The sequence below is a fragment of the Corapipo altera genome, unplaced genomic scaffold (genome assembly GCF_003945725.1).
Source record: "Corapipo altera isolate COAL_440 unplaced genomic scaffold, ASM394572v1 2c, whole genome shotgun sequence".
NCBI lineage: Eukaryota > Metazoa > Chordata > Aves > Passeriformes > Pipridae > Corapipo > Corapipo altera.
Window position 1 is genome coordinate 5,397,432 of NW_020884923.1, and position 27,894 is coordinate 5,425,325.

At 36.9% G+C, this 27,894-nt stretch overlaps 1 protein-coding gene across 8 annotated transcripts in view; it reads left to right on the plus strand.

Annotated features, from left to right (window-relative positions):
• The window catches only part of SDCCAG8 (serologically defined colon cancer antigen 8), a 106,695-nt gene that overhangs the window by 66,906 nt on the left and 11,895 nt on the right, over positions 1–27,894 (plus strand). The window lies entirely within an intron of this gene.

Below are 27,894 nucleotides of genomic sequence, written 5' to 3' on the forward strand. Positions count from 1 at the left end.
CCAAGCATTCTGTCAAGTTTTTTTATAACATCTTTTGCTTGTGCCATTTTAGATAAATAAAAGGAAAGCTTGAACAACATAGTCTTCCAAAGAATTTAAGCCTAGTGCATATGTGTGTGGGCTGCTTCGGCTGTTCTCTGCTCTAACTTGGATGAATAGTCTTACCATATCAAAAAAAAAAGGGGAGGGAATAGGGGGGAGGTGGGGAGGAAAGACAGAGGAGGTTATTCAGTGATACAAATGTAGAGTACAGATGTGGATTCAATTATGCCATGTAATAGTTGTATTTTTGAGGTTTACCATCATTTAACTTGCATAAACAGACAAATCTTAGTGAAGATCTCAGTAACCAGAGAAATGCTAACAACTTCCAGGCACCGCTAGCCTTTCAGACAAGCAATGACTTCCTCAGGAAGAGCTGAAAGCAGCTGCAGCAAGACTAGTATGAAATATTTCCACCAATATCAATTGACTCTTCTGTCCAGAGTGTCCAGACTGATAATGCCTTGTGCTGTGATATGGATTAGATGTCCTCAAAGATCACTGTGGATTCTTTTCCTTTTTGTTCCAGGAACTTCATGTATGCTCTCTTGTTCTGTTTTCCACTCTACATTTAGTATAACAGGCACTGAAAGTGCTTAAGCATGCTTGTGGAGGTAGAGGATGAAGTGAGGAGGAGGCTGAGCAGCAACTCTGCAAATCCAGCCAGCCAGGCTACCTCTTGTCAGTACTGAGAGGCAAAATGCAGTTTAACTTCATTTAGACTAGACAGTCCTTACTGTGAAAGATTGTTTCCTTTTTTGATCACTGACCTACTGATAGGAACAGAGCTTGCATGCATTGAAGCAGGCAGTCCTTTATGCTCCTTTTTTTTAAAGTATTGATTTTTATTTTTTTTCTTTTTTTGCTGCTATCCCTTTATTCTCTGTCTGTGTAAGCTTCTTCCTTGCAAGCACTTCATGCGTCCATTTCAGTCGCCCAGACCCCCTTCTTTCCTCTTCCTGTTCAGATTTCTGTCTGTTCCTCATCTTGTTCTTCTGTAACCCTGGATTGTCATCCTCGTTTATATCTCGAAGAACAAAGTAATTCAAAATGCTGCAACTGTGTCCCTAATCTGTGTGACCGTTTAATTTTTCCTTTTATCTCACCTTCCTTTCGGTTTCTTTACTCGTGGTGGATTCTTACCATATGGAGGAATGAGGAGTGAAGGCTACTTCCAGGAGAAAAAAAAAAACTTCCCCCCCCTCTTTTTCCTCCTAGCTGTTCTTCTGTAGAATTATTAGTATCCACTTGAATTTAAGACTGCTTCGTAAGTTTTTGAGAAAATCTTTCCTCTGTCAGAACCAAATAAAATTGATCTACTGGAAAATGTTGCTTATTCTTTGCTGCAGCAGCAATGATTTATACACTAGAAAAGACTTAAAGCATTAATCCAGAAAAGAAAAGTGGTTTGAAAGCCGAGTGGTCATGCTGCAGGCAATGCCTTACCTTCTGCTGCTGTTTTGCTGACAACAAGGAGAGAAAACAGGACAGTAATAGCATTTGTCTTATTTAATATTTTAGAATAGGTAAATATGCAAGAAATTATCAATTATTTGAAACATGAGCAGTATACTTTACCAACATTTTAAGAGAGGGCTCTTTTAACGTATTTTTAATTGTGATCTTCCACTGTATTAATTGAAAATCCAGGTAATAAGTGACAAGACTGATATAATAAACTACTTTAAAAAATCAGTGTAATTTAATTTTAATTTCCATGTGAAAACTGTAATAGATTTTCAGGATCAATTCCCAAATGCTGTAAGTTAGTTATGAAGTTTACAGATGTAGGTGAAGAAAAGGAGAAGGTATAACTACTACAACAAATAAATCTCCCAGTTTCTTATATTTATGTTGAAAGACTTCCACCAAATAAAAACATCCAGTTTTGAAAATAGAGATCTGACTATGCTACTCAGTAAAAGCAGAACAACAAGTAATAATAATTATAATGTATTTTGCCTCAGATTTTCATCCATCACTCAGATACTAATAATCACAGTAAAATACTATTAACATGTTAACACATTTCCCCTTTGAATGCAGCTGCAAATAACTGATCTTTTAGCAACACAGGCCCACAAAGTGCATTCCTACCTAATTTTCTAGCTGCTGTTATTCTGACTCTCTTTAGAAAGTTTTTTGTATCAAAATGATTTTGGCTAAACTTGGGACCTAACATTTACATTTGAATAATGAGGAATTGTTGTATTTGTTGAAGAAGAAATCTTTCTCAATACTTGTGTTCTCCAAGGAGAATATGATAGGCCCTGATATAACTATTTTGTGGAAGAAGCAAGATCTAATTGATCAGTCAGAATTTCTTTTGGAGAAAAACACTGTTTTGGCAGTCATAATAGTTGCATTCCTGAAAGTGAACAAGATAACTCTTTTACTACCTTTCCTATCTTTCGGTATAAATACATGCTGCAAATGAATACAGTCCAAAATTATATAAACAAGTTTTAAAGAAAGAGATTGCAGTCATTAAAGAGGATATTGAATCAGCCTTTTCAATGTAATGGAAATTTCCAACCCTTTCAGTGTGTTTTTCCTTAGTGAAATATGGCATTAAAAGAAGTAGATGTCCATCTTAAATGATACAGCTGTCACATGCTACTGAGGCAAACTTGAATTGAAAGATGTATAGGTTGCAGGACTAGGGTGACATGTTAAGAGTGCAGTGGAGCTCATAAAAAGATGTCCATTTAATGTTTTTAACCTAGCAACACTCTGGATCTTTGTTTAGATACATGTATGGGGGTTTTACATTAGTTTTTTTATTGTTTTTATATGGATTTTGCAGCTATCCCCTTTATCATTTTAGGCGATGATTTGTTTAACTAAGTAGATCATCTCCAAAGTATTTATTAACGTGTCATAGAGTCACCTATGAGTCACTGAAAGTGGTCATCATGTGTGACTATGGATCTGAATCCTGGTGAAATAAATTCTTGTCTGTTATGTAGCAAAGAGTCTGTTGTAGAAATGTTCAACGTCACAGCAAATCCTGTTATTAAATTCTTCAAATTCCCATTCTGTAGACTCGAGTTCATAGTAGAAATTAGCAGGTTGCAGAAAGTACAGAATTTTTTTATAAGGTAGCTGTAATGATAGAAACTAGCCAAGAGTAAAAAGAAGATGAAGTAAAAATAAAAGATGGTTTTTTTGGTGCTCCACTCCACATAAAGTGAATAGATTCCAGACAAGGGAAAATTCAAAACCAAATGAACTGTGTAACTGTACACATAAAGTAAGTTCATTCTCTCCTTAATCTGGTTTCAGACTGAATTCCCAGGCATGTGTTTACACTTCTGTAGTTAGACCAGTTCTGTAAATGCAGATCCACTTTCTCATGAGCTCTTTTCTCTCCCAATTTGGGGAGTAAGAAGAAAAAGACAAGAATCTGCCTAGATCTTATTACTGCTGGAATGTATTTATAAATAAGTATTATTTGCCCAAGTGCAACAAACAAACGTGGGTAGAGCCCTTCCCAAATCTTCATTTGCGAAGCCTAGCCATGATTTGCCCAAGCTGCCATGGGTCAGGATTTCATCAAGCTATTTAAGCTCCCACTGAACTTAACTCCTGTAGTTACCATGTTCAATTAACTTGTCTGCATCTATTCTTCTCGCAAAGCAGGCATTTGATTGTGAGTCAGCTATTTAGAGAATTTTTTCTGTGGACAGCCAGTGTCTAAAATGGGAAGCATTTAATTAAATATAGCTTAGCTCTTTCCCGTGTATGTTTCCTGTTAAAGACCCAGGTGATATGTGGAAATACAGCAAATATGGAGTAGTATCTTCAAGCAGGCAAAGAAAATCTTAGGCAATTTCTTTCATTTTTTCAAGATGAGCTGGCCATGCCTTTACTTTTTATCAAGCAGATAAAGGAAAAAAAAAAACCATTTGGATAGTAGTTTATTTGAAGTGGAAGTCTCTTTTGAAATCTTTTTAATAGAACATGTCTTTGGAAGCTTCTAATGATTTTTTTTTCAAACTAAGTTCAGCACATGGAATTTGGAGCTATGAATTTTCTCCGTTTTGGTGATTAGAGTTGGTATTACTGTTATTTTTGCTGTAAGGTGTGTGATCGCTGTTCAATCTGTGTAACATTAACAATAATACATTTTATGCAAATTTGTATGGGGTTTTTTGTTGTGGTAGCTGTTAGATGTATTTCAACTGTATTTTTGCTGGCTAAAGTTAAAAAGAAGAGCCTACAGGACTGGCAGTTTGGGGCAGATGTGTGTCTATTCCTTAGGCATCAGTGGTTGTAAGTTAACTATAAAAATGTTACAACCATCTGTGTAACAAGACGGCAGAGATCTGCTCTCGCCTGTTACTATAAATAAGAAGGAGATTTGTTTGACTTCATAGACATTGGATTTATAAAGACTATATGTGTCAAATTGTAACTACGTGCCATGTTGCTGAGATATGTCTGCAGCCAACTACCTGGGGTGTCTTCCCCTTCAGACATTCTAGTGTAGTGCAGCAACTGTGCAGAAATGTCTGTATAGCACAACATGTGACAAATTATATTTGTTTTCTACCTATGGCGAAATGTATGATTCTTATGGATAAGCTTATCTGGAAGAGTAGCTAAAATGGATTTTTAAATGGACCACTCAAGGAGTGAAAATGCAATATTCAGTTTGACAAGGATTTTAAAGGCTTTTTGCCACTATTAGGTTTATTTTTTTGTTTTGTTTTCTTCTTAAGTAATAGTGTATGCAAGATCATGTATGCATGAGAGAGCACATATCTGTGAGAATTGAGACAGAGAATGAGAATGCACCAGCATTTTCAAGTAACTGATATGTAAAATCACAATAGCTAGTTTGCTGTCACTATTACACTTCTGAATAGAAATTTTTGATTTCTTGGCAAATCTTCAGTAGAACAATTGATTAAAATTATTTCTTGATAACCGGAGCAGTCAAGTTGCATTTGAAATTTTACATTTTCTGTCTAAAGCTGTGGTATTTTGTGTGTATGTGTTTTCAAGAAATAATGATGGATAGAAGAACTCAGGTTAGGTCATGACCTGAAAGACCTTTATTTTTTTTCCAATCCAGTTCATTCTCAGTTGAATATATTGTCTTCCTTTTTCTGCTGATAGTGTATTTTTTTAAAGTAACAGTGAGGCAATTGTTACTATAGTTTTACTAGACTGATCATCTAGTTTGAAATGCAATTATAAAATAAAAATGCACTGTATTATGGCTTTTTAGTTAAAAATGTATTCATTTCTATATTAAAAATAGAGATTAACATACGTAATATCCATAACATCTTTGATATTAAAGATATAAAGATATTCACATTGTCTCAATGTGTAAAGAGCATTATGCTTCACTTTTTCCTGAGCATCATTACTCATACCCATGTATCTTTGGTGTGGTTTTGCTCTAATGGGATAGCTGTAACAACTGGAGACATACGTTTTTGTATAGCCTTTCACGCAAGGAGTTTGTAAAAGGATTTTTTGTCAGTGTGTCAGCATTGCAGTTCAGGCAGATAAAACTCTCAGCTCATCCAGAATTTGGGGTTATCACTGTGACTTAATTTTTTATTTTTATATAATGCTCATGTTCTACATTGAGAAATGGATACTCCAGAGAAGTGCTATTAGGAAATAATGAACAGATAATGTGTATACACATATACATATGTATGTTGAAAATCCTGTAAGAGTCTGAAAGTGTAATTGGCTTTTGTTTATTTTTGGGGTGTTTGCACACAATTAAATGCTCTGGAATAGAAACTGGATGTTAAATATCTCTCTCTCCTTCTTCCTCTGCAGTTCACTATTCATCTATTTGCTATATATCTATTCAACTATTTTTCCCCTTCTCCCTTTAAATAGAAGTCTGTATATAGTTTACATACATATATATTTCTTTGAGAATGTATTGAGCTCCTTTGTAAAAATCATTAATCCTCACTGTTCCAATTTGGACAACTGTTTCCGCCAGCACCGATCTTCTCATTGGGATCCTTCTTATTTTTGGTCTGAATTAATTTCTGTTTGGTTTGTACCTACATGTCTTTGAGCCAAAATTGGGACAGGTGGTTCTTTTGTTCAAAAGAATCTGCATTGGTAGTGCAAATACTTCTGTTTATAAGTAAAGACCTGGACTTAATGATCCCTGTGGGTCCCTTCCAACTCTGCATATTCTGTGATTCTGTGAAGCCTTCCACTTTTGTTAGTTTTGCAATAGCTCTTCATCATCCTCAGTGTTCTGATTGTTGATCATTTTTTAATCTGGGCAGTCAAAACTGCTTACATGGTCTTGGATAAGGATATTTGAATATATGGAATTAATATATTTAGTAGAAATTCCTTGACCGATAAATCCTACAGTCACTTTTTGACAGCTGCATCAAGAAGTGTGTGCAGGATCTCTTGCTCGCAAGTAAATTCAAGTTTTCAGCAGAGACTTTTGCTATGAACTACAAATGCATTAAGTCCCCAGCGCAAGGCTTTGTACTATAAAATTTCATCCTGTGTCTGCCGTTCCAACTGTCTGAGTCATCTGTTTCTTTCTGTGCAGTATCCCAGACCTTCTCTAAGCTGATAGCATGTCTTAAATTTATCAACCCACTCCTATTTTTTTTTGTGCTGAGTCATAATTCAGAATATTCAAAAATCTGTTTAAATGCAAAGAAATACACTTAGAATTCTTCCTTCCCTTCAGTTGTTCCCGTTGACTGTGTGCTTTGTTTTAGTCAGTTACTTGTCAACAACAGCTTACTTAACTATTGCTGATGGAGTATGATATTTAATGTTTTGCTGAAGTTAATGTAGGTAAGATTTATTGCATTTCCTTTATCAAAGAATGAGCTGTCAAAGATGTGACTGAATCTGCTTGTTCTAACTTACATTTTAGTTTCTCATGTTCCATCTACCTTTATGTCCTTATATATTCTCTTTCTTTCAGAATTTATTGTAGGTTTTTTTGTGCATTTATGGTCATGTTAATGGGCTGTTAATTATCTGCATTACCTTCTTTAAGGATTAGTTAATGCTGCATTTGGTTTAACTGCATGACAATATAGTTAATGTGAGGAGAAGGTGTAGAGGGGAAGTGAGTGTCTGTTCACTTTGCTGGCCACCACAATTTTATTTTTTTAGAAACTGCAGAATAATATCCAGGGAAGTGATACCAGTTGATGTCTCAAAGAAAAGCTATTTGGAAAAATAGCCAGGTTTGCTTGCTCCTGTGTTGAGCAACTACCAACACTCTGACTAACTCTCCCTCTACTAAGAATCTGGTAATTGTCCACTTCTGAGAATATCTTCTACTCTACAGCTTTGATATATTCTGCCTTCTCCAAAACAGAAACAGGGATAGCTCTTATTCATGCCATTATGAACTGAGTCAAAGCCTTTAGCTCACTAATAGTAAACTTGTGTCCTTGCCTACCAGGAATGTAAAAAGCCCTGAAATATGTGTGACATAAAACAGCACAACATAAGGTTCCAGGCTGTTCTTGTTACTTTCTGTTGTCAGCACAGTTGTTAGTTTTCAAATTTAAATGTTAATTTAGCATTAGCGAATCATTCTTGATTCCTCTAAAATGGAGGTGGATAAAGGTGATGTCTTTGACAGCTCAGCCCAGACTCTCCTTGATATGGCAAGATCTAGAAACTCTTGGCACTATGCAGATCGTAACACTGACAGTGAAAAAGATGCACATCATGAGACAGAAGTATACTCATGGTTTTCCAGGGGAACCCCATTTTTTTCTCCTAGCTTTGCTACAAATCTGCAACTGTTGTAATTTTGGTTAGGGGTTGCTTCTGGTGGTGATATATGATTGTGTTAATCCACCAATTTATCCCTTCAATGCCACAACATCTTCTTTGAAACACTTTGCCTTCAGTTCCTGGTAGTAGCATCTCTGGTCCATTGTAGTAGTCATGGACCATTCTTCCTCACCACTTTCTCCAGAGATGTGAAATAAAAAGTGAGCAGGTGAGGTCAACGTCCTCTTTTTCTGTCTTGTGCATAAAAAATATAGATGTTTAATGGCAAGAAATAGCACCATGTCACTCATGTTCATTCAAGTTATCTCAAGTTCATTTAAGGTCCCCAGAACTACAGAATAAAGGTTTCTACCGAGGGTAATAGCCTTTCCAATGTAGTATAAATTAGTAGTATAAAAATTAAATTGTTGAAGTCCCTGACTGTTATACTCACCTGCTTTTCTTTCTTCCATATCGTGTTTCATCTGCATTTTTCAAGTTCATTTTCATGTACTGTATTTCTGTGTTATCATTGTGATGTGTCAGAACAATATAAAAAAAAATAAACATTTTTAAATAGCCACTGTGAGACTACCACTATGCAGTAGTTCAGCAGCAAATATCTAGTTGGGATATTTAACAGTAATCGGGATCTTCCTATTGGGCCTTCACTGAACTCACAATAATAGTAAAATCTAAGTATTAACCCATTTGGCAAATTACTTTAAGCAGTAGCAGATTTTCTTCCAGTTTCTTCCAAAAACTGAGATTTTCAAACTAAGGCTATTTAAAACCTTCCATTCCCATTTAGTGGGGAATGAAAATGAAGACAGATGAATAACATTTAAAGAGCTTTGCAAGTGTGTCATGAAAATTTACCAGCTCTGTAACAAAATCTGTTCACCTGCCTGCTTTCAAGGTTATTTTTATAAGAGGAGACCCAAACTAATGATAATTTATGTTTTAATAAGTGAGTAGAGTTTTGCAAGGTTATTGTAAGAGTATTTTTTCTGGATAACTTTAGTGTTTTGATTGCTTCTGCAGGGTCCTGGCCTGCTCCTATGGAAGTTGATCTAACTGTGGATGTTTTCATTTTCCACATATAAATCTAACCTTTCCTTAAAGCTTTAAATGTTTAGCCACTTAGTGATGTGTCTTGTTCCAGTAGCTCCATAACCAATGTTGCACTTGAAGATGGGGTATTATCCCATCATGCTTTTTCCATCTTTCAAGCTAGTAACTACTTAGTTTATGCATTATGAGACTAACAATATGTTTTTCCACTGGTTTTGTCCTCTAAAACACAGATTGAACTTCCTTTTGCGTATTTCTTATCTAAGTTAAACTGTCATATTCTTCCAGAGCTCCAGTCATTCATTATCAATTTCTGAGTGCACTCTAAAAAAATTGCCATCCTAAAAAAATTAAGTGCTAACAGGTAATTGTGTTTATTGTGCCTTGTGATGGTGCTAGTTGGTAGTAGTCTAATAGTAACAGGCATTGGGCTAGTTTCTGGAAACATGGTCTTAAATGTGTTATCCTTCAACTGCTGATAGCACAAGTTGTAGTGAAATAGATTATGGAAGTGGCTGTAAGGAAGGACAGTATGGTAACACCTGCTTAGCATCCATATTTCTAGGGTACTCAAGACAGAATTGTGTGTGCTTCTCAGCAGGGCTTCTCAGTTTGGTTCTGAAGTAAAGTAGTGAGGATGGAAAATATGAAAGAGGTGGAAAAGGATGGTAAGATTACTCTGTGTTTGACTTGTTCTTTGTGAACAGTAAAGTCATGTATTGAGGAAAAGAAAGGAGAAATGAGATTTTTAAATTTTTTTAAGTTCTTTTTAACCTCAGAGAACCAGATTCCACCTTTAGTTGTACATATGGAAATACATCCTTGTCCCAAATACATCTCATTACTTGGGACTTGATCCTGAATGGTCTTTAGAATTCTGATTTGATTCAAGTCAAGGTTGCTAAATACTTCCAGGTCTCCAGTATCCAAAAGTTGTCTCAGTGGCATGGCTGAAATGACAGTAAACTTTTCTCTGCTTATGTAAAGCAGTGTAATCTTTTTGAGTGCTACACTAGCACTTCCCACACTACCAGGGATATAGCCTTAGTTTAGCTATGTGACTTGCATGAAATCAAAAGCAACTTACAGGGTTTTGGTGGGTTTTGGGTTGTTTTTTTTGTTTTGGGGTTTTTGTCTTATTGCTTGGATCATTCAAGTGACTGACCTTTTATATATGTATTAAAAAATACAGGTGTATGTGTGTATGTATATGTATATACATACACACAGTTTCAGAACTAAAAAAAGCTCATCTGTAAATTGACACCAAACATGGACAAATGCACAGAAATGTTTGGAAGCATGTAACTTAAAAAGCACTTTGACTTTTACTATTGTGAAGGCTATTATAATTTTCTTTGCCTTGTCGTGCATGTGTTAGATGATGCAAATACTTATGCTTCTCAAATATGTTGTATGAATAAAATGCACAAACTAGCTGAGCAGAGGCATAGGTATCCTTGGGAAAGGGCTTTCTGTCATGTTAACCCATGTCAATAAAATCCACAGGAAATGTGTCTAGCATTTTGTCCTTTTCAAATTTCCATTTTTAATAGCAAGAAGACACTCCAGGCAGTGCATTTCTGAGGGATTATTACATTTCTCGGGTGGCTGAAGTCACTCACCCTTCAGCCTTGTGCCTCGCAACACACCCGAGGCGAGCAATAATCCCCAGCAAGGCACTGCCTGTCTTATTGCTTAATTATTATACCTATTTAATGCTGCTTAGAACATTGTCAGCTGTTGAGAAAAGGTAATTATCACTAGTCAAATGAAAAACACTTTTTTGGCTGCCTTACGGATACACATTTTACTGGTACCTTGATACATAATGAAGCCTGATAGCAAAACTTTTGCTTGTCTCTTCTTCAAGCCACAGCTGTTTCCCTGCTAAATTCATCCCATCTGTCTCCCCTTCCGTAAGGCTGTAGGCAGTATAGCATAAGTACAGAAGCAGTTCAGTGCTATTTTGGATAAACATAGCTGAAATTTGAATCTTTGCCATTTGCAATGCACACATTTTGTTTTACTGCTGTAAAGAGAGCTGTCAAAATAAAAACTACATGGATAATTTACTGAAATGCAGTCAAATAAAGGGATGATCAAAGGGAAAAAAATGAAGATATAATATAGGGTCACTCTTACATGCATGGTGTATTCTGAACAATTTGATTGTTCACCTCTTGACATTGCTGGATGCAGAGAAATTGGTAGTGAATAACAAAAGTAGAAGCCACTGAATTAGCATAGAACATGAAGTCCAAACTTCTTGTCAAAAAGGGTAGCAGGCAATTATTTGTGATAGTGCCCTATTGAACTATCTGACCAAGGTATGGGTTCTTTGCTCATTTTATAAGGAGTATATAATTATGTAAGATAATACAGCTTGGCAATTAAATCCGTCATTTTTGTATATGACACTGTCTCTGAAAATGTAAGGACACCATAATGATCACAATGGGGCAACAGTCATTACACTCTCCTTTACTCTTTGCATTTCTGATTGACATGGAAAAGTATATATTAATGCTGAGTACAGTCGTCTTCATTGAGTTTGTTGTTCTAAAATGGATTGATGGTTAGTTACCCAAGGCTTGTGTTTGAAATTCCAGGTTTTCTGGAACAGAAGATCCAAATGACAGTAAGGTCTGCCTGCCTTGAATAAATTGAGTACTGTGCAACATAAAATATTTGACAGTCTTTCAGGCAAAACCCTTTTGAAAAAAGTCCTCTATTCTGCTGAAGTGTTAGAAAAATCCTGTGGTACCTCTAGTAAGAGAAAGGTTTTGACCTTTGACCAAGGTATCCTATCTTGGTTATATTTTCCTTTCACCATGTTATTGTGTTCTATGCAGTCCATCTCAGAGAAAGATCATGGCTGGTAAGTCCTTCTAAGTCTGTTGTAGGAGAATCTTGAAAGCTGTTTCTAGGTTAACCCTGACATGTATTTGGTATAGTTCCATGTTCTGTGGAAGTTAATTCTCAAAGGCTATTGCTTCCAAATTTGTGTTGCATTAGGCAAAGGTGAACAAAGCCATGTTTGTCCTAACCTAGAAGATGTTGGTATTGACAAAGAAAGAAATAGATGATGAACTTAATGTTAGTGGACAATGAAATAATCTCAATATCTTCATTATCATGGCTAGGCTTTATGAACGAAGATTTGGGAAGGGCTCTACCCACATTTGCTACAAACACACTGGTGGCTAAAAAGGCCAATACGAGATAGACGCATCCAGTTGCAAAAGGCACAGCAGAAGGACTCCTTAGGTGGTATCAGCAAGACATGATTCTTCCTGCATTGTCTAATCTCAATATAATACTGATCTAAATGTTATGAGCATAAAGTTCCTCTGGGAAAAAGCACTTCATGCAGTTCACTACTAAAATACTGATTTCAGTCTTCTGTGTTGAGGTAGAGAAGGGAGAAAGAGGATATTAAGTTTGTTAGCTGCTTCTGTATTTACAGGACTGTTTTCAAGCTGTATCAAAAGAAACGTTCTTTTGTAATATTACCAAGAAAAGCAGTGTTATGTGAAAAGCTTACAAAGTGGTTTTCTTACAAGTATATTTAAAATCAATGGTCCGTGACAAGAATCAAGACTGCGTTACTCCTCCATATTTACAGGATAAGAATTTCTGTCTTTATAAACACTAAATTGAAATATATTCAAAGATTTCAAAACACTACTTTTAGTTTTGATCCATAATATAAATAAGGATGTTATAATCTGTGAGACTGAATGTTGGTATTTAGTCCTGTGTAACTAATCCTGGAGCTGGTAACACAGCTACTGCACCAGAACTAGTGCCCTCACGTATCAGTTTTAATGAAGAAAGGCTCTGCTGTTTTTTAAAGGAAGCCCAGTTCTTCAAAGACTCCACCATATGTAAAGGCATCTCCCCTCTGCCTCCCTTTGAGCTTGAATGAAAGAGTAGTTGTATAGACTTCTTTGTGGTCACCAGAGTACTGCAGTAAACGTCCAGGTACTAGGACCATCTTGGAACAATTGCTTTTATGGTAAATATGTTGTGATAATTCTTTAAAGTCCTATTAATGTCTGACCTTTTATTATAAAAATAGTGTCTATGGCTTGGTCATCCAGCTTTGTATACCACACATCCAATGGAACATGTGCATGTACCAACATAGTATTTCAACAAACGTAAGCTTTTTTTTTTCTCTCCAAAAGGAGAGATTTACTTTTGTGTTGCTACATATTGAAAATGGTTGGCCTCTGTTAGAGTCATTTAAGTAGCTACTATACATTGAAGGGGGAAGCCTGTACCTTCATGCATAGCAATTTTGAAAGCTTCACTGCATTTTTCCAAATGATCCCAATTCCAATTTTTCCAATGATTCCAAAACTGCAAGTAGCTAAAGAAAATTAGATTTTTGCAAAGGGTTTTACCCTCTTACAGGGTGGCACAATTGAGATTTGGGGATAGAGGAGTGGACAACATCAAGAGCAAAACAAGTTACAGTTACTCTCTTGCCATGTGCAAAGTATTAAGAAAGCTGTCAGTATTATGCTTTTCACATATATTTATTACACTTTATTTCTGCAGTCCAGAGTACCTTACCGTAAGTATGTGCATTTGTTGATGTGATCAAAACCCCAAGAATATGTGAATTCCTGGTGATTCTTCATCTACAGTTTTGAGTGTGCTCCCACTGTTGGGACTGTTAATGGTGATCTGGATCTAGTAAGGTGACTTTTTTTTTTTTTTTTTTTTTCAAATCTAGCACTTCAAACATCTACTTGTTTTTGTCTGGCCATCACCTTTTTACTTACTTCCAGGATTTTTTTTTCTACCTATCAGTTTTCAGATCAGACAGAAAGCCCTATATTTTCACTCATTCCTTCTGCAGATAAGTGTAAGGACAAAAAGAAAAGAAGGAATGGGTCAGAGGGATCACATACTACCAGACAAAAAAATCCATTAGGTAATATGGAAGCAAAAAAAGCTTTAAAGACAACAGAAGAAAAACACTTTTTACGGTACTGTTTTCTGTTATTTTACCTTTTCATGCTTTTCTTGGTTTAAGGTAATTTTAGGTATTCCGTCTCTACATTTAGAAGGAATGGTTTCTGCCAAAAATGTTCTGAAGATTTCTCAGTCTTCTGAAAAAAATTTGGTTTTGAATGTACACAGTGAACAAAAACCTCTGCTTGTTCAAAATTTTTCATGCAATTTACTTGTTTGCTCAGTTGCCTTGTGAGTTATACGATCAGAACTGAAAGCCATTACAATATTTACAGAATATTACAGAATATTATTACTTTCACTCTATCTTAGCTGTCTGCTCCCACTTTCAAATATCTCTGTTTTGGCAAGTTTTAGACTTTGTTGTTGTTGTTATTATTAATGTTTACATATTCTGACTAGATCTCATTAGCAAGCTCCACAATTTAAAATAATTTTTTTAATACCAACATGACATAAACTGGACAATACATTATATCTGTGTGGTACATAAATATTTTTCTTCTTTTTGCCTAGGTTGTCACAAACGGAGAAATTATAGCAACTGTTATAAGTGCTTGCAGGTCATCTATAAACCAAAATTAAAATCCCTTTCATTCAGCAATAATGCAGGGCTTTGGTTTATTTTGGGTTTTTTTCTATTAACAGTGCATGGGCAAAGCTTACCAGATATTATTGTGTTCAAATGCTTCCCTCTGAACTGTTTTTCTTTGAATTGTCTCTGGACCCAACACCACCCTGTTCTATTTGAACCCCCTCAGTGTACAGAAGCAATCCCAAACAAAGTTTTAAACAACAGGGATTATTTATGCAAAGACAGAGTTTAAATTAATTTTGGTAAAAAACAGAGCTGATTAGAGTCCTGATAGTTCAATTCATTAGCAGAGTCCCCCAGTTCCACTTCTGTTGAAGCAGCGTTGCAAGATAAATGAGCAATCCTTCCCATGCTACTTTCTTTCGTTTTCAGTGTAACTTTAGTTCCTGGAAACATCTGAATTTGTTTGGTCCCTTAAACACAGCAGATAACTGTAGAGCAGAATTAAAAATTGGAATTACTTGAGATGTTAGTGTTGTTTGTGTGAAAATAGCATCCTAAAAATCCTGTTCCACTAAAATGTATTCTATTTAGCTAATTTCTATTCATATTTTCAAATAGCACAGTTGGGGATTCTTTCCTTTGTAATCTTTTTGGGAAGGAATTTTTTTCCTAATACTTCAGTGACTTTCTGCATCAGATTGCAGGGTAATGTTACAGTCAGTAATGTTTACATCAACAAATGTAAATTCAAATTAAATCTATTATTTAAATAGCATAATGGAAACACATGGTGCTTTGTAGTCATGTAATTAAAGAAGATCTATGCCTCCAGGAGTTTATGATCTAAAGATCAAAACCAGTTCCACATGCAGCAGACCTCTTCTAAGTATCAGTCTACAATTTGGGGATTTTGTCTTGTATCTACTTCAGCAGAAATTTTACTCCAGAGCAGAGATTTCAACCAGACCAGTGCAGTAATGTCTGAGATGTAATGCGTAAGTTTTCGTACTTGACACTTAGTGTAGAGACAGTTCCCCACTTAGCACCGAAAAGCTTCGTGTTTTGATTTATACCGTGCTTATTTAACAGTAACTCTGTGAACTAAACTTCATGAATTATACTAGTTTAGTTAGGGGGGAAAAAAATCAAATTCTTATGTTTAACAAGGAGTCTGACTAGACATGCTTTTTTTTTTTCCTTTTTTTTTTCCAGTTGTGAAAGCAATTTTGTGCAAAATTGCATTTCAGTTAAATTATTCACTCATCCTGGGGCAGTAGCCTGTATTGACTTTCCAGCTGAACCAACTTAAAATATGGGAAACAGACTGGCCTAGCATTCCATTGTTGCCTTATATAATGTGGTGTTTTGGAAATGATGATGAAGGCAACCTGGATATTTCATGGATGAATTAGTAGATTCATAAACTGAAAGCTTTGCTTGCTATTTGTAATGGTGTTTTCTCCCTTCCTTTCAAAATTCTGTTCTCACAAATTGGAGATGTTGCTTTTATTTCAAAAGAAAAGAGGAGGACCAAAAAAAAAGGAAAAAAAATCAAGCCTCTTTTCTCTTTTGAAGAAGCCTTTGCCTGAATTGCTGGCTGAGTTCCCTTAAAAGGCCTGGACTCCTTCAAAACTTGGAACCAAGTTCAGAACCCAGCTAGGTAAGGTAGAGTACTTTGTTCAGTTTACTTAGTTTTCTCCCTACAATATGCTACAAAAGAATCTGGGTGTAAACACATAGGTTGTTATTGTCAAGTGTGATAGTCTGGGATTTCTTCCAATTGTCATCCTAATTAGGTCTCTGAATTAAAAAGAATTTTTCTTTTGGGCATGGGGAGCTAAATGAAGATCAGTCTGTGAACCCTGTGACTCATAGATAGCTACAAACCATTAAGCCCCTTTGTTGCTGTAATGACTTAACTGCAAAATAATTTCACAACCTTAAGAGGCAACTTTTACCTTCAGCCTCTTTGTCTGAGGACTTTTCCTAAATTAAGGTAAGCTTGGACATCGCCTCTTGCACATTCACATGTTTTGTTCTATTCCAATGCTTTTTTTCTCAGTCGATGCTGTTGCTTAGGGTTGCACAGCTTGGAGGTGCTGCTGTGTTTGGTTTTCCTCTGTTATTTAAATCCTTAAAACATGAGTTCTGGTCATTTCCTGATCCTATGAATGCTTTGAGTTCTGGCAGCTAACAGAGACTTCTCAGCACTTTGTTTTGAACTATGGCAGTTTTTCTCCAAGCGCTGTGCTTCACTTTTACCCATGCTGTGCTACAGATCGTGACATTGCTGGTTCCAGGTCATCTCTGTGCTGTGTGGGAATAATGCTGTACCAATCTTTTTCTAATGTCATATTAGATTAGATAAAGCTGTGAAATGATTCCGTGTTATGAGTAGTAGTCATTAATGAATGTTGGCATTTTTCATTCAAACCTGTTTGAGCAATGTTTTTGTAGTTTAGGTCCATGGTAATCAGAGTAAAGGAAAAGATTTCCCCAAAATGAGCGATGGTACAAGTCCTACCTTCTTTCAAAGGATTTCCTTCATCCTGTACTTTTGGGTTTGTTTTTTTTTTTAACTAAACTGTAGCTTTCTGAGCCTTTAGGTGATATGGTGTGTGGCTTCACGTTTACTACATGACAGGCTAACTTAGATTTGTTTTCATCTTCTTCCTACTCAGTGCTTTTGTCTTGTGCTGACATATTGGACTCTGTGATGTACAAAAGGAAGCCCTAAATGACAACTGGTGTAGCACTGTGCATGAGACCTGTGTTTTTGGATCTAGACTCAGATGATGGACTTGTACTCAAAAACATTCAATACTTACCAATACCAAATACCAAATTTCTTTTGAAATACTTGAATCAGTGGTAATCTCATGGTTCTAACACATCACTGAAAAAAAATAAATTTAAAAAACCCTTTATCAGTTGGGGGGAAGAATAAGCAAGAAGAATAAGATTTCCTAAGAGAGTATAGCATTGGTAGTCTTAAACAAACAGCCCACCCCAAAAAAACCCCTGAAAACAACAGAAAAACTACAGCCCCAAACTACAGAGGTTCTGTGAAAAGAGACAATAATTCTGACATCAGGCAGTTAGATAGCAGACTCTGATGCGGAAAACTGTCCCAGATTCCAACATTCCTTTCAGCTGACATTAGAAAACAAGGTAGACTTAGCATGAGAAATAGTATCTTTATATGAAGAGATTGCTCTTGTTGGGCCCATATGTGAACCATATATCCAGATTCTCTCTACATCCGCTCACTCGTCTCCCTGTCAGCATCTGAAGAGAGATCCCCAAATGTTCAAATGCACCTTTCATATCAGAGTTTAATTTTAGAAGACTATCTTGGCTTATTAATTTTGATTATAACAGTGCTGTGGTGACAGAGACACCAAACTGGAAGTAAAATTTCAGAAATCAGAATGCTACAAAGCTGTAGAAAAAAAATACAAGTGCAATTTGCAGTAATAGGTCACAATAATTGTCTATGGTAAAATGTATATCATTATTGAATAAGCGATAATTCATCAGGGCATGTATTGTTCATGTTCACTTTGTATGTTACAAACTGCAACATGGAGGCTGAACACTTCCATGGTCTGTGTGTGTTGGATGAGGAGGGTAAAGTTTAAGAGCCCAAAAAATGGCTTCAGAGGTGGCACTTACAGAAATTTGGAACTTAAGAACTGAAGAACATCTTGGACATTTTTGCAATTTCTTTGTTTTCTTATATCTATAAATGTTCTTTTCATTTGAAAGACAAGCTTTAGAATATGCAAGTGAAGCCAAACTTATTTGGCTTCTTAAAAAAAGGAGGGGTGAGCAAAAAGCTTACCACTTGGGATTGTTTACTGCACTGAGCAAAGTAAGTTCCTAGGCAATTCAAAGGAATCACTCTAATTATTAAAATAAGATTGAGTAATACCTAAGAGTCAGATTAATAACAACTGATTACATTAGAGTAGTTTGCATACCATGAAACTTCTCAAAATGTTGATTGAAATCTTTCATATACCTGATTTGTTACTTATTTTCCCTATAAGGTATATTTGCTTACTGTATTCTTAAAATTAAGTACACGAAGTCACCATCCAGAACTAGAATTTATACTAAAACAGGAGTTACAAAATTAAAAATACCAGTATGAAGTGACGTAATTTTTTCAATGTAGTGATTCTGTGTTTTCTGTTTTGACAATGGATGTCTAACGGTATTCATTTGGTTATGAAGGAAGAAATTAATTCCCTTGCTAATATACCCACTTTCCCATGTAATCCTCTTCAAATTGAAGGGGTTTTGCTTTCAATTTCCTTTTCTCTTTGTCTCAAAAGAGGAAAAGCATTCTGTTATTTCTATAAATGATTGTAGAAATTCTGATGCTTCTACAAGTTACAAACCAGGTAGATGATTTACAATTATTATATCAAACATCTCAGGTTACCCAGAATGGGAATGCAAGAACCTTTAAACCTATTTTTATAGTCATTATTATTCCATATAATAGTAACTGTCTTTTCTTTAAAAACTTAAAAGAAACTCTACTCTCTACCTCCCAAGAAAACCCACCCAAACGAACCCCAAAAGATCTGACCAAGATATGATAATGGAGTCTTTATCAGACCCAAGCTGTTCTAAAGTGGTCCAGGGTGGGCATGTGTAAGCAGCAGTGCCGTTACCCTCTGGGGTTGAGGGAGAAGCTTTTGCATTATTTCTACAGTAGTCAGTTTGCAGCAGGTCTTGGCAAAGACTTCACACATGGTTTCTTTTATTCACCTGTTCTTGGACAAGAAGACATAGCCTATATAAAAAGTTCATTTTCTCTGTCATACGCAAATCTAGGACCATACTTTTTGCCTAAACAGTAAATTTAAATTCTGAAGTGCTTAATCAAATCCATGTTTCACATGTGCAAAGGACCTCTGTTGGCCAGGCCTTCTATTTCTGAAATTCCGTTTCTGATGTTTGTACGGGCTCTTATTGAAGGGAGGGCAGTCCTGGACATTGCCAGTGAGGGACTGGGGTGGGGCGAGAGCCTGTGTGACAGCTCTCCAAGCACACCCTCTTCTGGAACTGCAGTCATAGCTAATGTTCAGAGACCAAATGTGGTCATAGGCAAGTGGTTTTGACCTGATCAGTTCTGAAGACAACCTGCCAGGTTGATTATTGCTTTACTATCCAAAGCAACACAATGGATAAAATAGGCATTTTTCAACTAAGTGCTGTTGAGTTATTTAGAATCTTTTAGGAAAATGCAGAGACACACACACACAACCCCTTAACTAGGAAAATAAAGGAATTGAATATTTGCAATCAGATAATTGGAAACTATTTTCTCTCTCATCTTCCAGAGTCCTCTGAGACTGGGGCAAGTGGGCCAAGCTTGGGCATTAACACCTGAAATGAAAATTTGATTACTGATCAGAAACAGTGTTTTGCTTTATGTGAAAACACACAAGGTCTGAAAGGGATTAGTTCAAGAGATTGGGGAGGGGGGTTATTGATTTTATTATATATATATATAGGCATAATTTCATAGTTTGCAAGTTTTGAATATTATGCATAGAACTAACTGAAATCTTAATCTGTAGTATTTATAAACATTTCTTGTTACTGTAAACAACCTCTATACAGTTCTTTATTTATTATAGCTGGTAAATCAAGCCCTATGAAATTTAAACTGAGCTCAATTGCTACATTATTGAATACATTCCCACATTTTACATTTTGAAATCCAAGTGTGTTTTGAACTTCTGTCATCTTTCTCTTGATGAAAAGAGGAAAAAATGTAATTATGGGAGGAGAAAGTGGCTTTTTAATTTTGGTTTTGTATAAAACTATTCAAAGCAATTTTGATGAAATTTGAAATAGCCTTGAGACAGAGTACTGGGTGAAAGGAAAGTACTAGCCATAAATAAACAGCTTGGATACCTAGTATTGTGTCCTCAAAAATGGCTTCAACCAAAGCCTCACCATTGGTCTTCTCTTTCTGTGAAGGTCAAACACAGTCTACCTATCATTTGTTTAGGAACTCTAACTCTTAAATAACTGAGGGGGAAAACAATTTGTATACTATCTAGTTGAACATAAGCATTCCAGCATTCCCATATTGTAAGGAAAACTGTTTTCGTGAAGGCAGAGGAATGTTTTGTGCTCATTGCAATGGAAACTTGAAGCAGGGAAACTATTTGGAGCAAATACCTGTCTAGTTTCTGTTCTTGAAAAATGCTAGAACACAGACATGTGCTTCATGTTCCTTATTCTGCATACTGCTTCTCTCTGCTCAGATAATCACACAATACATGTGAGCAGCATTTGAGGTAGGACTGTTATCTTTTATCTCTTTGATGTCTTATTTTACTGACGCAGGAAAAGTTCAACAAGGAAGTAGTGTTTCTGAACAAAAGGTGCTGCAAATCCTCAGCAGACAGAATTGCAACATTGTGCCATTTGTCCTGACACATTTCCATCTCTGCCTGTCCTTCATTAACTGAGATGGTTATTCATCACAGAGTGGTCGATGGGAGTTTTATAGGAGCATTTATTTATATTTTATATGTTCTAGATTTTTTTCTTTTAATTTCAGGCTCCAAAGTGTACTTTTTTTCTGTTTTAGTCCATTACGCCATAAATGGGGAAATTATAACTCATCACAAACAAAATTATTTTTGCAGCCTGTCTTCCTGGCGTCTGGATTCTAAAGAGACAACCTGGATGCCTGCATGCCAGTGCAACCAGGATTTCAACAGTGTTAATAATCTTTGCTCATCACACCAAAAAAATCAGTGTGTCAGTGTATTCCTGCAGAGTCATTAGCATACAGACTCACTCTGCTTGCTTAACAAAGCATGGTTTGGTGTATTATAGTTTCCTAGTCTGCTTGTCTAATTCACCTCTGACAAAAGCAGAGAGCAAATTCAGTCCCTTCTTTAGTGGCACACTAATGTGGGAAATAAATCTTCGGGCATAAGGTCTGAATGGCAGTCATTTAAATAATTCAAATACAGCACTCATTTTGCCCATGTGCCTTTCATTTCTTTATTTTGTTTCTCTGTATTTCCCAATTCGCTGAGAGACAAATGACCTTCTGCGACAATCTATATTTTTAAAATATCTAGAGCTAAATAATCCCCGTCCTGTTTAAATGCAGTTTAATTGGTTACATGTAAAATAATTATTTGCTCTCTCTTTTGTGGTGTGGAGGGGGGAGTTGGAGGGGAGAAGTAACATACAAGCAGATGTGCTGCTAGATCTACAGGCTTCTGCCAACCATATGGCATCTTAAAGAAAGATGGTTGGAGCGTCTGGATTAGCAAAGAGTCGGGATGGAAAGCCATGTGTCGTGTTGGTACAGGCAGTTGTTTTAGCTCTCTGTAAAAGGCTTCAGGAGATTGTGTAATGGAACAAATGGTACTGCAAGCCTAGTAACAGCCTTACCGCTGCTGGAGAGGCAATTGGCCCCCAGGCGAGTACTGCTTCATCCTTGCTTGTTGGTTTTCTGTGAAGGATTTTTAGATCGTTATTTTGTGTTCTTTTAACATGCAGGAAACTTGGGAGATGCAATTCTGAACTTTATACTTGAAAGAAAGCTATTGTCTCATTAGGATTTTTTCACGCTCTCATTTTTTATTATGAAAACATACAGTTTCTTTCTCTTTGAAATTAAATGTTCATGCCCTTCTGCAAATTTCCCGCATCCTTCGTGAACACTTTGAGACATCAGTTCATTGAATTTGTAGCTGATGCCCAGATTTTGGGGGGAAACTGCTCTCTCTAGGATTTAATTAGTTAAAATCAAGATTGGGGCTATTGTGCTTGTGGCTATAACATACCGGCTTGGCATTTGTATTCTATTTGACAAGTTGTTCTGTATGCAAACAAGGGACCTGCCCCTATTAAAGGCAAAACTCCTTTTGTTTTTAGCAGAATTGGGCATTTTGTGGGGTTTTTGTTGGCTTTACAGGAGTCTATAGTTCACATTACAGCTCATGGGAGTTATTCTGGATTGGGGTGCAAAAAGCTACTGTATCGAGATCTGTAACAGAAATAGGTTTTAATCATTTCTCTATTGTCGCATAGAACTCTAAATTCCTCTGTATGTCTCAATGAAATCAGGCCTCTTAGAAGACCTGTAAATGCAGTTTTCTCTCCTTGATACCATTTGTTTCAAAGGAAATTAAAAATCTGATGTTGCAGTACGGAAGTTTAATAAAATTAGGTTTATTTTATTTGAAGAGATTTTAAGTACATTATCATCTCAATATCATGATTTTTATGTAAGGAGGTAACATGAGGGATGCCCAAACATTCATTTGTAGGTAAATACTTGCTGAACAGGTACTGTTATGGTTTCAGAGACATTAGAGACAAACCACTAACTGCAGAAGCATCTTCCTACTGAGGATCTTTGCTGAAAAAGAAAACTAGGACACTATCTTAAACTGAGACAAATGCTGCTCTAACATAGCCTAGATCCACAATAATTTAAAAGTAAAAGTACAATTACTGCTCTTATTTTCGCTTTAAGTTTTTTCAAACTCTCCAGAAGGCTCCTTATCTGGAGCTTAGGAAACAGCAGTACTCAGCTTAATCTGCAGTTTAGTTACAGCAGTGCCCACTTTTTCCTGAGCTGCCTGCATGCCCCCTGCTCAAGCCTGCATATGTTGCTCAGCACTGATCAAAAGTAGCGTCCCTTGAGAGGGAGGCTTGGGTTCATTTCGTCGGCCTGTTCATTACCTTGTCTCAGCCAAGGCTGAGCCAGGTGTGAGGTGGACAGTTGTCCACCAGGAGTGGTGCCAAGACCACCAGCATGAATCTGGAAGGCTCTTGTGATTGCTGCTGAGGAGTAGTTGAGTCACACCAGTGAGCCCCAGTGGGGACCTTGGGCTCTCTTGGGGCACCTGCTGAGCTTTCACGGACTTTCAGAAACCCAGGCTGCTTTCTGAGCCATGTTAGTGTGCAAGTTCCCCAACATGATGGTGCATATTAGCAAAAAGTGTGCATTTCATTCAGAAATGTGCATTTCTCTGGGTAGGCTTTCTAGGTAGGAATTTTGAGTAATGATGTATTTGTGCTGTGGCAGCAGTATCAGTGGTGTTTTACCAAGTCTACGGAAACAAGTAATTGACTAATAGTAGTAGGTGGATCTCTTGCTTCTCATTTTGCATATATGTTCATCTTCCATATCCCTACTTAGAAGAAAAAACCCATGGTTGTGTTTTTTAACCAAGAGACACAGCTTCGTTTTCTTAATTTACTACTAGTGATTTAAGGCACTTAATTTTCATTTATGTAAGTGAGAATGTTCAGCTTCCAAAAGTGTAACGAGGCTTCTAAGTCTTCTTGTTGAAATGTCTGTTTCATAAAACTGTTACCATTGCTTACCACTGAAAGATGAGAACATGGGGAAGTAGTATAAGAAAAGAATACTTTACCTAACAAAACTAAACAAGACCTTTTAATGTATTCTTCTCTTATAGTTACATTGAAAATGTGTCAATAAAGTTATTAACATTTATTTCAAGTTATAGCAAAGAAAAGACTGATAGTTTTGCTAGAAATTTTTCGCTTATTTAACATGTGGTGGCAACAGAAGAGTGTGCTTGCATGTGCACAATTGTGGACAGAATGAAGCCTTCTGCTGGAAGGTGCAGGTAGTCTTGCCACGTTGGGATGTCTGTGCAGCGTCCAGTAAGCGCTCACTGATGTGCCAAACTGACATGGGAGATCCGGGCTAGAGCCACCTTTGTACTTGTTTTGTGTGGTACTCCTGGCAGCACTGTGCTGCTATTGCAGGGACACTAGAGCTGCCATTCTCATCTGCAAGCTATGCTGCTGTCACCAGAAAGGCATAATCGACTTTTCACACTGGCTGTGATCTGGGTGTGTTGATACTCCTCTCCAAACTGCCTGGCTGCAGTCAGATTCCTTATTGTGGAGGGGTTAATGGTTTTTCTGAAGATGACTGTAATGATATTTGCCTCTAAAGCAGCAATAAAATTCCTCTATTTCATAGCAACAATGAAGTTCACCTTGCAGTAAATTTAGAGCGCAGTTAGACTAATACACATATACATTATGAAATAGCCACTCTCTTACGGAGAGTGTAATACTGTCTATAATGTACTAATACATTTTTAAGATGTATTTTCTGTGAAATGCTTCCCTTCAGTGCTGCTAAGCAATTGCAGGTTTCAACTTCACATGAGGTTTCCTATTCATAATATAGCCCAAAACAAAACACCAAATGGACTCTGTAATCACAAGAGCTGAGCTCCATGAAGGTAGGCTGGCAATACTGCTCAGATCCTCCATCTTTTCTCATTTTTCTAAAAGACTTCTGGTTTCTCAGGATGAAACTTATTTCCCCTCAGCCCTTCTCCATGCAGAAATATCTCATCACCTCCCCTGTGTTTGCTCTACCACATTACATCCCCCCCCGCTCCTGTTTCCTTGATGCTGTGACTCCCTTCAGCCTCCACAAAACCGGTTTGTGAGTGTACTGGGGGATATGGGGAGACTGGGGCTGGTCCCAAGTGGGTACAGCCCTGGTCCAAAGTGCTGTGTTGCGTGACAGCAGCAGCTACATGTGAGGAGGGAGCTTGCTTGGCCAACAGTGCAAACAGAGGCTGAAGCCTCTTCAGGTCCCTTGTGTATATCTGTGCATATCTGAGCCCAGATCTGTCTTACCTCTCATGCACATCCTTGGCTCCTCTGCCCACCTTAACCTCTCTCCCAGCTATTTCTCTAGATCCTTATTCAGTATGTACCCCCTATTCTTCTTTTTGTTTCCTAGGCAGAGTGAGTTCGGAAAAAGAGTTGTATTTGTAGGGGAGTAGGCCAAACCTGGGGTAAGTTCACAAATGGAAGCAATCTACTCTGTGTGGAGAGAGCAATGGACCTTGTATGTAAGACATCTATCTGAATATACTGCACAGAAAAATTATGTCTGTCATCAATATAAAGTCATATTCCTCCTTTTCTATGTCACAAACATAAAACTATACTCCGTACAAATCTTACAACTATCATTAGTTTGACTGTAATTTATGCAAACCACAATAACCATGTGTGAACCCTGAAAAATAAGCAAATGTGTGTCACCTGCCAGAGCTTACAGGCAAAATCATGTTTGAAATTAACTGGAAAGGGGCAAATTTGTACCTCTAGTGTGGAAAATAAGGGTAAGGGGGTTTAAGCAAAGCGTGACGCCTACATAGATATTTAACACTGATATTTTTAGAGCTTATTTTCATAATGGTCAATTTATACAATACAGCAGCCTTGGGTTTTATGCTGAAGAACAGTTTTGAAGGATATGTTAGATAGATCTTAAACTGGGAAGAATCCCTTGTAGATAACCAAATGAGAAGAACTGTACCCAGCACTACTGACCTCTTGTTTGCAAGGTCACTAGTGAGAAACATTTTACCTTTCAAACACAGGTACTAATGGCTAGATACATAAACAGAAGCTGTATGCTCTGTACCTCAGTGCCTGCAGTCCTTGGTGGTTGCAGCCAGGATCTGGGCTCAGTGAGGACAGCAGGACTGAACTCAAAGCTGTTCTGTTAGCCTGCAATTGGGACTGTCAGAACAACTGAAGCAGTTGTAGCTCAGCTGCACTACCCTTTCTAGCAGTAGTTTTTTTTAATTAAGACAATATCTGACAAAGTAAATTAACAGAAGCTGATGCTTTTAGCAGGTTTTTTGCTTCAAATGCCTGATGTCAGCTTGGGCCACATGTACATTCTGCACATGCCATGGGATAGAAAAAGTGAAGACTTCTTTTTCAATTCTCTGTTGCCTGCCCAAACACCACATGTACTGTCTGTTACATGTCGCTTCTGATGAGGTTCATGCTGGGAATTTCTTTTTAAAGGCAAAGTGTTTGTGAAGGAAAGAGTTCAGATTGGGTGGATTGCATTAAAAATTCTCAGTGTCTCTGACTCAAATGCAGTGATTGCTTTATGTGGACACCAACGAGCAGTTTGTAAAGGTTCAAGTTTGTCTGTTAATAAAAGAAATAAGAGGAATCAGAGTAAGCAGTGGGGAAAATGAAGCATACATTTATAAAAAGTAAGCCAGCCACAAAAATTGTTGTAACTAGTAAGACAAACACAAGAAAAATTATTTCAGTAATACAAATATGTATAATATATCCTATAAACATGAGGAGGCCATTTTTGAAACCTTAATATGATATGTGTCTATTACCATTATCAAGACTCTGTTTCCTGATTGAGAAATTGTGCAAAATCTGTTCTGTCTGGCACATAAAATCCAAGAGGTGAACATCTTTTAAAAAAAAAAATTAAAAAAAATTAGACTCTGACTGTAAGATTCAGTATATTTCTATAACGTTGTCTGCTTCAACCCCTCCCCCGCTTTTTTTTTTTCTAAGGTATTTTACAGCATTCTAAATTAATAGTCTGAATGATTTGGAGAATTGTTTTACTTAATACTTATCAACTAAAGGCAGGAAATAGTAACCAGAATTACTTTTTCTCCAGAGCAAACCTGATCCAGAGTTCATATTCCTATCACAGATCTTACTATTTTGTATTCCTTTAAAGGAGGAAAAGCCTCATCTTCAGCCAAGGGATTCAGACACAAATAGACATTGGTGAAGCTTTCACTCATATCTCTTCCAGCCTGCCATCCATTCTCTTTCACTGTTTCCTTCCTGTCAAAACCCAGGAGGGCTAAAAGTGGCCATCACAGCAGCTAAGCCCAGCTGCTGCTACACCCCCCTACTAAAGAGCAGGCTGCTAACATTCTCTCTTCAGCATGTTAGACATGAGCTATCAGAAGCCCAGAAATAGATCCAGGCTCAGGTTTCCTATGTGATCTATTTGTTTAACCTGTTGGGCCAGCTGAGAAAGAGAAGATACATTCTATTAGTCAGTGATGACACCTGAAACAAAGGGGAAGCTACTGTTCTATGTAAACTTTTAATTAAACCCTATTTATAATCATTGTTGTGGCATGCAAAGATTGTTATCTTATTGAAGATGATATACTACAGACACTTAATGTGGAAAAATTGAGAGTGCCTTTAGTAAAAGGAAATTTAGACATTACCCAATAGATACTAAAAAAAAAAAAAAAAAGGTTGAGTGATACAAAGCTACCTAGGTTGAGGGGTTCATGGTGAAATGTGGACATTTTCTTCTTAGGTGTCTGATTCCAAACTGTGCAAGGGATATTAACTTCCAGTTACCTACCATCTGTTAACATAAGTTGGATGAGTTTGTTCTGCCTGTAGCATGGGCAAGTGCTTACCTTACTAAGCTAGAAGTGATATAGATCTTCTCTGCCTGAACAAATTAGTGTCTTGTCCATTTATGTGGCAACAGAATTCTGATAGAAATTCCAGAGGGTGGGAAATTCCACAGAAACTTTTAATATGCCCTGATCTGTCTCCTTGTGTCCTGTTAGAAGTCAGGTCTTCCAGTGTGATAGAAACAAGGAGGCTTATTCACTACCCTT